Genomic DNA, 11534 nt, shown 5'->3' with positions numbered 1-11534 from the left:
CAGTAGTCTGGCTGTCAGTTCGGAAATGCTCTTGATGTGTGGTCGTGTGGCTAGTCCTATTATAGGACAAGCCAAACAGAGAACAGCCAGGGAATTCCTAGAGGCATGGCACTCATCCACAGATTCAATCAATAAGCACATCGACCTGGACCCAATATACCGGCCACTGCAGCGGACAGCTGGAACTGACAACTGGAAGCGGCAGATTCAAACCACTACAAATACCGGAGGAAAGATCACAGAAGCGCTTCATAGGAGGATCCCAAGCACTGAGGATGTCACCTAGACAGGGGACGAAACGTCTGCAACACAAATTCCCAGCTCGGCGAACAGAACCACAACACATTATGACTCTGTGACTCTATGACTCTAAGTAGTGTAGAATACTATGCGAGTGTAAAGTAGTTATGGCTGAAACTTAGTTGCACTTAAAACATTGGATTCTACTGTGCTACTTGATTTTATTCTGCCTGCACTAATCTGTTACCTGGGCTAAAATAAAATTCAAGACATTAGCTATAGCAGTATTGGTAAATACAAAAAGGAGTATGGGATATGATAAAGAGAAATAAACCATTGTTTAGAGGGTAGAGAGGAATGGCCTGTCAAATGCTAAGCTTTCCCTTGAGATTAGATATTGACTAAACTATACCAAGTCCACTGACTACAATCTAAAATGTTTATGATTTGATTTGCCTGAGCAAGATCTCATTATTTTACCCCTTTGTTATGTTATTTTTACAGGTAAGTCTGATATATTTCTTCACAGACTTTGCCAATATTCCCTCTAAGTTGCATGGTAACACAAATAAAACGAAAGTTCATTCAAGGCTGAATACACTTCAGCTCCTCTGAGTGATGCACATATTTATTCATAAAAACAAACATAAAGGGCCCATGCTCTTAAATGAATTGGCCACACACAAAAAAACAAAATTAGGGGGAGATTTGTATTCCATCTCATCTACGTAACCTCCTGAGGCAAAAACTCACTAATAGTCAAAGAAAATTCATGTTCAAATGCATTCATTTACCCATGCGCTTACAGCTTCCATGGTGTGGTACAATATGTTGAATTGTCATTCCATGTTTGTGATGTCAATTCTGGGATATTTTCTAGGGTCCCAGTGAAGCTTGACAGGAGTCAGACAAGTCCCACAGTGTAGATAGAGATCATTTAGCCCATCGAGTCTGAATCTGCCCTCCAGAGCATCCCACCCAATTCCTGCATTTTTAACTTGGCTAGCCCATATAGCCTGCACATCCCTGGATGCTACAGACAATTTAGCACAGCCAATCCACCTAACCTGCACGTCTTTGGACTGTAGGAGGAAGCCAGAGCACACAGAGGGTACCCACACAGAGACGTGGAGAACGCGCAGCATGGTTTCTGAATAGACAGTCACCCAAGGGTGAAAGTGAGCCTGGGTCCCTGGTGCTGAGGTAGCAGTGCTAGCCACTGAGACACTGTGCTGAGTCTCAAATCTCAGTTCTCATTGAAAGGCTGCTTACGGACAAAGGGGCCACTCACCCCATTCGATTCAGGATGGCAAGCTGGACAGGCAGTAGGAAGTCCTCCACAGCACTGAGAGAGACGCAGCCTGCAGTTCAGAGAAGGGACAGAGGAGTTGGGGAGCTGGATTTAATGGAGCTTGCTGACGTGGGAAACATGGTCAGGAGGCATAATGTGGGAGTGGGATTGGTTGTGCACCCCAGTCTTGCTGAGGGAAGAACTGACCCCAATGAAAACAGCAGCAGAAATGGGCTGAATAAACTTTCAAGTCAAGTGTGTGCTCAGTTCACTTTCAAACTGTTGTATCACAGCAGGGAAGATGGATAAATGAATGGATTTGAATGTGAATTCTTTTTGAAGATCATGAGTGTTTTGCCTCAGGAATGATGCAGGTGAGAAGCCGATCAAATCTTTTTTTAGTTGTGTGTGACTGATTCACTGAAGAGGTTGGGCCATTTGTGCAAAATAAGATGGTGTCTCAAAAGGGCTACCTTATGCTCAATCTATGAATGAAGTCTAAGCATTTGGAATAATAGATCATTATTCCTGAGATACTAGGATTTGGTTGTAGCTCAGAGATTGTCCAGAGCATCCATATGTTTCCTCTCACTGTTGAAAGGTGCCCAGGAAATCCTACTGGGCCTGTCACTGCCCTTGGTGAGGTGGGTGGAGGTTCCTCCTTTAAGGTGCTTGTGTTGAGGACCTGGCTTTGAGAAGAGGTTGCTGACTGAGATTCACTCCCACTGACATTACATCCAAATCCACTCCCCCCCAACTCCTCCCTCACTGGTGACACCCATTGTTGTGACTCCTCATCCCTGAAATAACTGCATAGAGGCTGGGTCCCATCACCAAGTCACCCTTTATCTACCAGTGCACAGTACACTGACTGTGGCCAGTCAGCTCAGAGTCAGTCCTCAATTGAGGAGATTCCAATCTCCTGGTTAACTTGTTTAGTCAAGGCTTTCCTGATTAGCCCAGGTTAATGACCCCAATCAAGAAGCTAGTAATCAGTGAGGTCCACCTGGTCCCAATCACTACAATATTGTCCTGAGTCACCTGTTGAATGGGTCAGTAGTTGATCCTTGGCATATGGCAGATACACTACCAACACTCACCACTGCTTCCACTGGCATTGATTGGCATGAGGTTTTTGATCTTATTTATTATTGTCACATGTATCTGAGTAGAGTGAAAAGCTTTGTTTTGTGTACAGTTCAGACAGACCATAACATACAAAGTGCATGGAAGTAATAGAATAGAGCTACGGCTGCAGAGAAGGCACACAAACAGCGAGATCAATATTAGGTTCAAGATTTGAGGGATCTGTTCAGAAGCTTGATAACAACAGGGAAGAAGCTGTTCTTGAACCTGATGATACGTGTGTTTAAGCTTTTGTATCTTCTGCCTGAAGGAAGATGTTAGAAGAGATTATAACTGGGGTGGGAGGGCTCTTTGATAATGTTGGCTGTATTTGCGAGGCAGTGAGAAGTGTAGATGGTGTCAATGGATGAAAGGTTGACTTGTGTGATAGACTGGGCTGTGTTCACAACTCTCTGTATTTTCTTACAGTCCTGGGCAGCGCTGGGCAGAAATTTGCCTCATCTCTGATTCATTGCCAGTTCTTATTGGAGGGAGAGGTGTGGGATATCTGCTGCCGTCACCTCATATCCGGAGAAGGCCAATGCTGGGACTGTCTAAGTGCCTTAAAAATTATTGTACCAATGTCCCGTTGGTTCTCCAGCCAGTGTGTAGAACCTGCGTTAGAATCTCTAAATCCTAACACAAACTCGAACCCTAATGCCTGCCCCAGGTGCCGCAAGATGGATGTGCCCATTTAATAAAATCTTGCATCTGGGTAAGTTACCTTGTACGTTGGCTCCAAGAGAAGAGGAGAGGGAATGCTTAAATAGTGAAACCAAAGGCTGGCTAAGGCCACTTTCTTTCACTGCCCAGGTTTTGGCCACTGCAGGGACTGTCTATGCAGAGAGATGAACTGTGAGGGTCAAGGGCCTCACTCCCACTTGAGGATGGGAAGTCCTTCTGTTCCCAATCCAGCCTGTTGGTGAATGGCCCAGAGCTTGGACCATGATAACAAATCAATACACTGGGACAAACTGTCTCCAGTCCCATCTCATCAGATGATGGAAAAATTCAACTCGTCATGTCTTCTTATGCTGGTTGGCAGTGCAATGGTGGGTCTACCAAAATCAAAACAGTTCAATAAAGTATCAGCTCTCAACCACCATGGTCTTGTACTTATGGGTTTAGGAATTAACAGGAGTGTTTCAGTTAGAAAGTAAAATGGATGTTCAAATTAATCCTTGTAGATATTTGATTCTGTTTGGATTAGTTTGCCCTGAGACAATTCTCCCGACAAGGCCAGCAAGCAGCCTAACCTGCAGTGCTTCACTTGGATTTTCTTTCAGCATGTTTTATGTATAATTATTCACTAAGTAAAACACTGGTTGAAATAGTATTAGAATTACCATCAGTGGTGCTCCATGTGTGTTTGTAGGTTGCTTTCTAACATTTCATGGGCACTGGGTTTGACTTTGTTATATTTATTGATGTGTTGGCATTAGAATTAAGAACCAGTATTTATTGTCCATCCCTAACTGCCTTTAAGAGGATGGCAATTAATGCAAGTTAGTGGCCTCTTCAGCAATGTCAAAAGGCAATGTCAGAAATCACATGCTTTGCTGTGGATCTGGAGTCACATGTAGGTCAGATCCAGATAAGGATGGCAGATTTCCTTCCGTGAACAATGTTTTGGAAGTCATTGGAAGTTAGGAACCAAGAAAATGCCGGACTCTATCCAACCAGATTAATTTTGTATCTCACTTCACTAATGTCTCCCTGAATGCTAGGGGGTGTGAAGAATCAGAGAGAGATACTCTTTCCTAGCAATGGGAGGAAGCTATCTGCAGCAGGGACTTGTGGGTGGATGTGGTTGAAGTGGCCAGAAACAGAAGAATGATATTATGTTTCTGGATTTAGTGCTTTAATGTCCGTAGGTGAGATGAATACAATGATTCACCACGTCCTGTTCTGTGTATCACAGATGGTTGCCCACATGGAAAGGATTTATGATCATTCTGACTGTGCACTGAAATCAGATACTTGTACTTTGGTGGGTCCAGTGAGAGAGTTGGGTTTGGAGACGGCTCACTCTATAGGAATTAGGAACAGAGTTGAGAGGCTGACAAAATTCCGGATGTGCTGCCTCAAAAGGTGCCTGAAGAAAATCCTACACCTGTGCTTCCCAGCGGCGACTCGGAATGACTGTCCATAGTGTAGCGATGGGTAACCAGTTTAAATACTGACAGTTTCAATTAAAGTCAATCTTCCAGGTCCTTTGGCTGTTGGATTAACTCAGCAAGTTTCCTCAAGGGGAGTTCCTAATTGGCCACCTCTGAACTGGCTGCTTCTGCTGTTTAAGTCCCAATCATAAAATATGGTCAATGATACCTAAAGGTAGGCAGTGAGACCTGTCTGTGGAAGTGCCTGCTCATTCTGTCCTCACCTCACAGTGACAAAGTTGACATAATTTCCAGCTCTGGCAATCAAGCCAACGTCCCCCTGGTTTATCCCTGCCAACTGGGATATTATTCAGGCCTCTGTGAAATGGCTGAGACAATTCACAGGCAAGTAAGATTAACAACAGTGATGGTGCGGACAGCTGTAGAGAAGGTGTGGCCATTTGGTCCAGCAGATAGCAAAACTTCTTCTAGAAACCTATTGGATACCATCTGAAATGAGATCTGAAGCTTCCTGAGATACTGGTGCTCAGACATGCCAAAGAAATTGAGCCTTGGCTTGATAAGAACTGTATCATGGGAAATGTTTCTTGCAAGTTGTGGCTTTCTATCCATCCCCTGGCTCCCACATTCTCTTTCTGCCAATCCCCTCTTTGCTGGTCCCCTGTGTGGAAAGTTTGAATATTACATAAGGCTCGGATTGGACTTGGCAGTGTTGCTTCTGTGAGTGGGAAGTCTTCTGGCATTTAGTTGGTAAATTCCAACAGGAGATCACTTGCTTGTCCATTGCAGCTTTGGCAGCAGAGTCAGGAAAATCCAGGGGTTTCCACAGCTTTTGCTAAACTTCTAAAGGACAAGCAGAAGAACCCACCCAAAACGATTCCGTCTCAGACGTAAAATGGTTGCTTAGCCAAGTGCCATAGCTAGCTTGAACCTGTTATGAATAAGGACCATTTGGAGAGGCAGAGAGAAATTTAGTGAGGAAATAATTTGTGCCATTTTGTTTTTACAACCAAATTTTTGTTTCCTTAGTTTGTCTCAGTGCCCTTATTTTCTATAAGGAATGAGAAAAGTACCCTTAGCTAAAAGAGTTAAGAAAGCACAAGAGTTCATTTTCATTCTGTGTGGTGCACTTGCATTCTGATGTCAGATCACACTACCTCAGGGAAACAATCATTCAGTCACATCAAGCAGATAAAACAATATCAGAACACACTGAGAGGCTTTGAATCTTATTACCAAATCCAAAATCAGCTCCATGTAATGCAAATGTGGCTGGAGAACCCCTGCAGTGTGTGAAGAGAACAGAGCAGATCACAGGTTCCTTCTCAAGAGGTAATCACTTTCACATGTGGAAAGTGTATCAAACCTATTCCTCCCTCAAAGCAAAAAAAAATTATTTGTGCATTTAAACATAGTTGTGGCCTTTAAATATTTTGAGTCTCTCAAACACAACTGACTGCTATTTATGTCTCACCTCTATATTTTTGTGACCACCCCCAATAAACAATACAATTCTAATATATTTGAAGTACAATATGTAAATAGAGGTTCCTCTACATATCGTGCAAATATGTCACTCTAGTATTTGACTGAGACACAGTCCAGGAAATTGTCTCTACTTTCATCGATTGGGCAAGTAGAGAAGAGGGTGTGGTAGTGACGTCACAGGATTAGTCATCCAGAGACCCAGGCTATTCCTCTGGGGCTTAAATCCTGTGAAATCTAGTGGAAGGCATGGGTTTGTCCAGCTGCCTCCACTCCAGAGCCTAGTCATATTCCCTTTAGTGCCCTGTGTAAAGGGATTAGGAAGGGACGGAGGGTAGGTGCATTTCCCTGGACTAGATCACACTATTAATGCTCCTGTTTACCTGTTAGGAGCTTCAACTCACTTATCACAGGACTACACTGAGTCACAACTGAAAGTAGCATTTGGAATCTATGTCAAATACCCTTACTTTATATTGTTTCTCCTCCAGCCTTTTCATTCCATTCAATGTGATTTGTCCTATAAAGGATTAGCTGTGCACTCCACATTTAATTGTTATTCGGTGGCTCAGTGGTTAGCACAGCACCAGGGACCTGGGTTCGATTAAACCCCCAGGCATCTGTCTGTGTGGAGTTTACACAATCTCCCTGTGTCTGCGTAGGTTTGCTCCAGTTTGCTCCTACAGTCCAAAGATGTGTAGTTGAGGTGGATTGGCCATGCTAAACTGCCCCATAGTATCCAGGGATCTGCCAATTATGTGGGTTAGCCATGGGAAATGCAAGGTTAGAGGGATGGGGGAGATCTGGTAGGGATGCTCTTTGGGGGATCAGTGAGGACATTATGGGCCAAATGGCTTGCTTTCATACTATAGGTATTCTATGAGAAGAACTTTGTAACTGGACCTGTGCCATTTTTCGATTGATTCAACCGTTACGTTGCTGGAGTTACAGTTTGGGGAGTTTTGGGTCAAATCACTGCAGATACCTGGGCCCTGAAACTTTAAACTTGAATGTAATACTAACTACAAATAATGATAACAGCTTGCAAAAACAAAATCAAAACTGTGGCCAAACTGGTTCTGCAATATTTATGAACAGTTAAATGTGCAAAATCCATTCGATTTGGGCATAAAAAGCTGTAATGGGAAAAAGCTGAAGCAAAAATTGTGTCAAAAACATAGCAACAAGAATTCGAGTGAAGATAATGTCCTCAAATCCAACAGTTTTAATAGGAGAGAAAGAAGACATATTAAAGATGCAAACAGAGACACCGATGTTGATTTAGAAATAACACACCGTTTGTAAATTGCAGAGCAGAGTTGGCTTTCCCAACAGCCAGAGGGTCACGGGGAAGGATGGAATAAAACATAGAAACATCAAACAATGGATTCCCAACTGACTGTGTTCCTTACATTTGTCAGGACTTCTGAATTCTTAGCCTTGGCCGTTTCTTCTGATCCATCTCTACACCCTCCTCATCACCCTATGTACAGAAATATAGAAAGATGTACAGTACAGAAGTTAATCTTGTATATTATTTCTAATAGTCAGTCCAGAATGAGTTATCAATTCCAATCCCAGTTTTCTGCTCTTGATCTATAGACTTGTGTGTTATGGCGCCTCTAATCCATACACATATGTAGCTAAGCAAAACAGATGTAAATGTAGAAAGACCATTGTGGCATATATTCATTCTGAATTCCCCCTCAAAAGCAAACTGATTTCTCTGGTTATATTCTTTTGGATAAGGTGAAGAGGGTTTTATGGGTTATATCATTTTAGTCCTCACAGAATCTTAAAATAACATTTCTCAACCTTCACTTTTGCAATGAAACATACTCAATTAACATAATCTTGATTTATTTTATCATCCCTATTCCTTTGCTGTAAGGGAATAGTTACATCTCAGTTAATGCTCCTCTGAAATGTCCTCACCTTTTCCTCTCCACCTCAAAATGACCCAGCCGACATTGACCCAGCTGCTAACTTTGGTTTTGAAAAGTCAACCAATGGCAAGTGGTCAATGAGATAGGTTGCTGCCATCAACTGAGTCTTAAGGAGAAGAATCCCTTGTCTTGAACAATATGTAGTTTATTGCATGATAGTCATCACTATACATTATATCAGAAAAATAAAAATAAGGCTGATTCTTAGGGGTTTTTTTGGCTGGGGCTGAGTGACATTGAGAGCTTTGGAGGGTTTTTCACACCAAGGCCCAGCAAGGGTGGCATAGTGGTTAACACTGCTACCTCACAGCAACAGGGACCCGGGTTTGATTCCAGCCTTTTACTACTGTCTGTGTGGAGTTTGCATATTCTCCCCATGTCTGTGTGGGCTTCCTCTGGGTACTCTCATCTCCTCCCACAGTTCAAAGATGTGCAGGTTAGGTGAATTGGCCATTCTAAATTTACCATAGTGTTCATGGATGTGTAGGTTAGGTGTGTTAATCATGGGAAATGTAGGGTAATAGGGTAGGGGGAATGGGTCTGGTTGGGATACTTTTCGGAAGGTCGGTGTGGACTTGTTGGGCCAAATGGCCTGTTTCCACACTGTACAGATCCTATGAAGTTCTTTTGTCATATCTTAACAAACTCATTGCATTGATTACCCATGTCACAGTCTCTCAAATCTGATTCTGGATTTGTCATAATGCTGCAAAAGCTCTCGATGAAGAGTCATGAAGACTCAAAATGATAGCTTGCTCTCTCTCCATGGATACTGCCTGACTCACTGTGATCTCCAGCACGGATTGTTTTTGGTACAGATTCCAGCATCTGCAGTAATTTGCTCCTGAATTGCAATTGATGCCTTTGCAAAGATAACGTTTCAAAGTAAATTTCAGTGAGCCATATAAAATAGTTGGGAAGCTTGGTACAATAACTTATCGATATAACAATGCTGTATGTACACACTGTTTAGCGTGATATTATGTGCTAGAGATAGAGATGTCTTACCTTCTGCATCATCTAGAGACTTCCCACTCATTTGTTTCCACTCACAGCCTAATAAAAATTGCTTACCCTTTTCCAACGCCAGGCACCTATCAGTTTAATACATTCTTCCCCATTGAATTGCTATTTAAATTATGGCTCTTACTGTGGCGTCAGTGGTCCTCTTACAGTCTAGGTCTATTAGTCTCTGTCCATGGTTTCCCACACTGTGACCTAAAGCTAAGTTCAATCTATGACTCTGGATGTACCTATGTGGCCTGTCTTCATGATATCCACTTGATATGGCTGCAATGCTCATTGTGATCTGTAAGTGCTACTTTTTAACATCTAACCTTGTTAATCAATTTTGCATCATTAAGTTAAGATTTTCCCTTTATCCAGCAAGGACTCGTACCTTTACTTAGGGAACTCTATTGTTTGTTCACTTCCCAGCTGAACCTCAAAATAGGACTGTTCTTACAGGTTCTTCCTTCTTGTCAAATCTTTGACTAACTCTTAGCTCACATCTGCTTCCGCACTTCCAACCAAGGAAGTGAAAGGATTTTACCATTAAGTGCTGTTTCCCCTCATTGTTGATCTTTGCATATGTTTCTCTGCAGTCTGATTCATCATTCAGCTATTGCCGCACATAACAACTGGCTTGTATGAATATTACTAAAGTGGGTTTACTGGAATTCTTATTGTTGCTCTTTGGTGCAGCTTAATAAAATTCCAATCCTTACCATTTATCATCATGTCACATTTAATTGTGGGACACCAACTACAGGCAGTTGTGATTGGAGTTGATTTTTTTTACCACGAGTTGAGTCTTAAGGAAAACAGGTTTTTATCTTGAACTAGATGTAGTTCATCGCATGATGGCAAACAGGAATAGGTTACATCAGGAAGATAGACAATGTTGCAAAGTTCACTGGGAGAACTTCACGCGACAAGATCCCAAGTTGCTCTCCCTCGCTTCTACCCAAACCGACATGACATAACAAGATTGGGTGGAATATAACGCAGTCTCCCAACATGAACAATTTTTCAGAACAATTAGTTTACAACACATACCTTATGGATTGGCTTCAAAATTGATTACATTGTCATTACATTATCATAAGAAAACTGTGGTACTGGATATAAGTTTGCTCACTGAGCTGGAAGGTTCATTTTCAGACGTTTCATCACCATCCTGGGTAACATCTTCAGTGAGCCTCCAGACGAAGCTGTGGCACTCTTTAAGCACCTCTCCCTCTCCCCACTGCCTTTATTTCCTTTTCAGTCTGGAGGTTTTTGAATGCCCGGATTACATTGGTAAGCTTCTATTTCTTGATTTATCTAATTTTCTTTTTTATTCTTTTCAGATGTAGTTGGGTTCTGCCTTTCAACCTTTGCCCTTAGCCAATTTGTTCCCCAATTTTAAAGAGCTGCAGGCAGATCCGTATGGTTGTTCATTTGTATTGGCTCCATACCAATCCTTAGCTTAATATGTTTATAATAATAAACACGCTACACCCTAAACTTTGAGCCAAGAGTATTGCGTCACCACTCCAATATGTTTGGAGCAGATTGATCGGCATCTGGCCGAATGTGAGTATTCACTCTGGTAAAAGCTTAAATTATATTAATGAGCTTAGCAAACTTTAATTAAAACAGCCTGACTTTGTTTCTTCTAATAGTGCAAAGAAACATGCCATACATATGAGAAAAGACCATGTAACAAGGTGGGAATGCATTTGTTGGACTCTTCCATCATGACAATCCATGACATTTACTTTGGCCTTGATATAATTTCTCAAACTCTGAAATGCCCTTCAGCAAATATAAAATGGAACCCATATGCTGCACATTTTCAACACTCAGACACAATCAGCTTTTAAGCACCAGCAGCTTTTGTATATATGTTCTGCTGCAACGTAACATTTAAGGAATAACCATGATTCAGATTTTCCTCCAATTTCCTCAGTGAAACCTTTTTTTCTGCTTATTAAGGCATCGTCATTAGGATACAGTTTCACATCTATTGGCTTTCCTTCGGGTGCCTCAGTCAAATGTTAGCTCTTTGTATGAGGCACTATTTAGTGAGTGCTGGCAAATAATTTGAACATGTTGTATTTCAGTTGAGTTTAACCTTGCTGTGTTTATCCTTGTTTATCCATATCTGTGCAAATGCGACGAGATTAATTTAAGGAAACTGGTTGGCATAGACAAGTTGGATCAAACGGTTTGTTTCCATGCTGTACAACTTAATGACTCTAGTTAGTCTTTCAAATTCAATGATGCCAAATTCCACGATGCCCGGCTCCCATCCTAGCCTTCTTTGTTTTAATAAGTTAGTTC

At 41.9% G+C, this 11534-nt stretch overlaps 1 long non-coding RNA gene across 1 annotated transcript in view; it reads right to left on the bottom strand.

Annotated features, from left to right (window-relative positions):
* LOC122565086 overlaps positions 1 to 10352 on the bottom strand; it is a 16717-nt gene extending 6365 nt beyond the window's left edge. The window contains exons 1-2 of the long non-coding RNA XR_006316076.1: positions 10266 to 10352; positions 7674 to 7744 (exon numbers count right to left, since the gene is read on the bottom strand). This is a non-coding gene — a long non-coding RNA (uncharacterized LOC122565086). The remainder of the gene's footprint in view (positions 1 to 7673; positions 7745 to 10265) is intronic.
* Between the last annotated feature and the right edge of the window lie 1182 nt (positions 10353 to 11534).

Source organism: Chiloscyllium plagiosum, chromosome 31 (assembly GCF_004010195.1).
Source record: "Chiloscyllium plagiosum isolate BGI_BamShark_2017 chromosome 31, ASM401019v2, whole genome shotgun sequence".
Taxonomy (NCBI): Eukaryota; Metazoa; Chordata; class Chondrichthyes; order Orectolobiformes; family Hemiscylliidae; genus Chiloscyllium; species Chiloscyllium plagiosum.
Note: the sequence above shows the minus strand (reverse complement) of the source record. Positions and strands in the feature narration are given on the sequence as shown.